Below are 3,751 nucleotides of genomic sequence, written 5' to 3' on the forward strand. Positions count from 1 at the left end.
CAAGGATCTTCCTGCCTCAGCCTCTCGAGTGCTGGGATTACAGGCATGTGCCACCACGTCCAGCTCAAAGAACTTGTTGATTCACAAGTGTTATCTTTTCAAGTTCCTGAGAAGATTTCTACATGCCTCCTATCGTAATTACAAGTAATGTCAAATACAAGCTTCCATGTATTTTCTTTAATTAAGAGTTAGTGTAATAATATGCATAGAAATTTAGGTATTGTTTTCTACTATGCATATTTTACTTTATGTTTTCATATTGCTTTGCCTCTTATCTTTAGAGTAATTCTTCTGTCATTATTCATGATCAAAAATAAATCATGCTGGTAGAATGCCTTATTACCAGAGGCCATCTCCAAACCTTCTTCAAAGAGCATGTAATGAATTGGAGTGATAAATCTCTCCATTAACCATAATTTATAGTATATCTTATCAGTAAGGACATTCACAATAGAATTTCTGAAAAGATTGGATTTTTAAAAGGGGATTGATAGATATTCAGCGTAGTGAGACATCTGTTTCCATTTTATTGCATGATACTCTGATTGTCATTCTGTCTTAGTTAACTATTACTTTTCCTATGTGAAAAGTTAAAAGAATGAAATAACCAGCCTTGGTGACATTCTTGTGTAATCTCAGCACTTAGAAGGCTGAGGCAGGAGGATTGCCACGAATTTGAGGTCAGCTGGAGCTACCCAGTTCAAACTCAGTTTAAGCTAGCTAGTGAGACTTTCTCTCAAAAATAAATAAATAAATAAAAATAAATAAATAAAAGAGTGAATTATAAGATTTTTGTACTGCTTTTTATATGGTGACAAAATACTGCTATTGCATAGAGTAAATGTTGCAAAATTAGTTCTATATACCAGGGAGTTATTCCTGGTTAAAAATGGGTGTGGTCATCTAACCCTAGCCCATCATGAGTGTCTTCCATGATTGGAGTGACATTTAAAAAAAATCCAAGGCCTGGGACACCCCAAAACACTGCAACTCTTGGATAGGGAGAGGGAGGGGCTAGCTGGAGCCACTGGAGCCCAGACACCCACATTCCCCCACACGCACTCAGCCTGCCCACCTACCCTGCCTTCGGGCCTCCCGGGACCCAGGGGGACCTCAGACACAGTCCTGTTGATTTGAAAAATAAAAGGAAATCTTACACTTCAATATTTCGTTCACTAAAAATATTCCTAGAAAGTATGTACAGGGGATGAGCGGCGGGGAGCGCTGCTGCGGGGCAGGGCGCTGATGCGGAAGGGCGGCACCTTCAGCCTGCTGCCCCAGTTCCAACCCTGGTTTTTTCCGCCTCTTCTGCCCCCATCTGCTCAGAAAGCAAACCTACACACGCACGCGCGAACACCCACACGCTGAGACCAAGATCTCACCTCCGGGCCTCCGAGACCCTCATCGCTCCCCGAGAGCCCCGCTCACTTACGACCAGCCTCACTCGGGCCCCAGGGACCCCAGAGGCTGAGAGAGACCAAGAGCGCAGGGCCAGGAGGGGGTGCGGGCCGCCTGGCCACCTTCCGTCCTCGTCTGAGCCTGTTCCCTAGCTGTGCAGTGGGGTCCCACGGCCTCGCCTACCCAGCCCCCAGGCACAGGGCCGGACGAGGGACACAGACAGGAAGGCGCTGGGAGACGGTGGAGGTGTCCAGAGAGCGCGGGCACCCTGAGTCCCCACGGCCCCCCAGGCGGCCCCTCCCCACGCCGGGCCTGGGAGCTGGAATGGCCAGAGAGCTAGGAGGGGTCGGGCTCCCGACTGCACGAGTGTGCCCCAGGCGGCCGCCCTCTCCACCCGCTCCAGTGGGGAGGTGGGGACAGTGAGTCAGCGGGCCGAGAGCATGCCGCGCCCCCTGCGGGTCTTGGGGAGGGGTACACAGTAGCTCGAGACAAAGATGCGGGTAGGTGTGTGTGACGGGAGGGGCGTGTGAGCGCGCGCGGGGAGGGCCCGGGGCGCTACTGGAGGACCTCTGCCAAGCGGCCGGCCTCGCTGTTGTAGCTGGCCGTCTCGAAGCTGTGCTCCATGCCCCTCACGTCTGCCTCCATCTTGCCAGTGTCACTGATGAAAGAGGTGTAGGATTCGCCCTCCGCCAGGGGCTGCTTGGCTGTGGGCATCCAGCTCTTGCACACCACACTGCGGGCACTGGTGCACATGTCAGCCGCGATGGCATTCATCTCGCTTTCCTTGAAGTTGGGGGCAAAGTTCTGGCAGCAGTACCTGATAGCATGGAGGACACGGCTGTCCAGTGGTTTGCATCGGGGTTGCTGGTGGAGGACTGGAAGCCAGTGCCACAGCTGTTGGCCAGCATGTTCCAGTCAAAGGAGGCCAGGAGCCGCTGTCCCAGGACCTTGTGCCACATGCCTGCACGGAGGTGGCAGTTCACAAGCTGTGCCCTCGTGATGTACGTGTTTGTGTCTGTCAGCAGCTCCAGCTTCTCTGAGGGAGCCCCCTCACCGTAGAGCTTGGGGTGACAGCGGTTGCCAATCTGGTTGATGAGCTCAGCAGGGAGAGATGCAGGTCTGGTTGCATCTGGATGCGGCTGTGAGACTCGAGGGCCACCTGCTCAGGGAGGGCCTCCACCTCCTCAGCTGTCTGGCCAACGTTCCTCATGCTGTGCATGGTGTACATGTCGCAGATCTGCCGGTACTGCTCCTCCGAGCCCTTCTTGCCTGCGTCTTCCTCCTCATCCTCCTTGTTGTGGTAGGAGTGAGGCTGTCACTGGTGTAGGCGCTACAGGTGCCTGGGCTGGTCCACTCAGACATGTTAGGCCCACTCATCATGCCCTCCGCTGCCACTGTGGGCACAACCACCAGGGCCAGCTGGGGCATCTGGTTGGTGGTCAGGTCTGGCGTGGAGAACTTGGCCATCTTGCGGCTGCCATTGCACCTGCTGCCACCTCCGGCCTGCTTCTGGCTGCCATCCCACAGCCTCTTGGCCGCAGGTGTGCACTGTACGGAGTCCAGCTCCTGCTGCTTTGCCTTGACCCGCGACACCGGGGGTAGCGGTGTGCTGCAGACTGGCGAACCCGACACCTGCACCACAGGGCTGCGGCTCTGACGACGGGGCCTCTTCGGCATGCAGGCCCTGGGAGTCACAGCTCAGGGAGCTCACCTTGAGGAAGAACTCACTGCCCTTCTCCATGATGTCCTGGATCTGCAGGAAGCCAGCTGTGTAGATGAGTGGGAACTGGTCACCCATGTTCATGCTTAGCTGCCCTGTGTAGCGGAGCATGAGGATCTACTGGAAGGACTGGGGCTGCATGGCTGCCGGCAGCTCTACCAGTGTGCTCCTGCTGCTGTTGAACAGGTTTTGGAAGTAGGAGCTGCTGGTGGCCAGCATGGCCTGGTGGGCCTTGAAGGTGTGGCCCTTGCCCATCTCTGACACATCACAGTACAGGCCTTGCAGCCATTTCTCACTGAGGTACTCAAGGGTGCTGTTGCTGAAGTTTGGGATCTCCATCTGCAGAGTCTGGGCCATGGCGGCAGCTGACGACCCCCGGGATATGGGTACCTCCCAGATCCCTGACCTCATGTCTCTGGGCCTGTTTTGAAATGAATGCACATCTACTGTTAATGCTTCTAAGCCCTGACTCACAACATGGTGGTATTTGGAGTTGAGGCTTACATGATGTAAATAGGTTTTTGCAGGTTCACAAATGTGAGTCACATTTTAGCATTGATATCTTCTTTGAAAGATAGGCAGAGTTAAATGTGCCTGTCTACATATAAGGACATAGTGGGAAAGCATTCATCT

General features: G+C 53.7%; 1 pseudogene; it reads right to left on the reverse strand.

The window, feature by feature from the left end:
* Window positions 1–1,953: 1,953 nt before the first annotated feature.
* On the reverse strand, window positions 1,954–3,475 carry LOC102030369 (annotated as a pseudogene).
* Window positions 3,476–3,751: the final 276 nt, after the last annotated feature.

Source organism: Chinchilla lanigera, unplaced genomic scaffold (assembly GCF_000276665.1).
Source record: "Chinchilla lanigera isolate Chin_1 unplaced genomic scaffold, ChiLan1.0 scaffold00206, whole genome shotgun sequence".
In the NCBI taxonomy this organism is placed as follows: domain Eukaryota; kingdom Metazoa; phylum Chordata; class Mammalia; order Rodentia; family Chinchillidae; genus Chinchilla; species Chinchilla lanigera.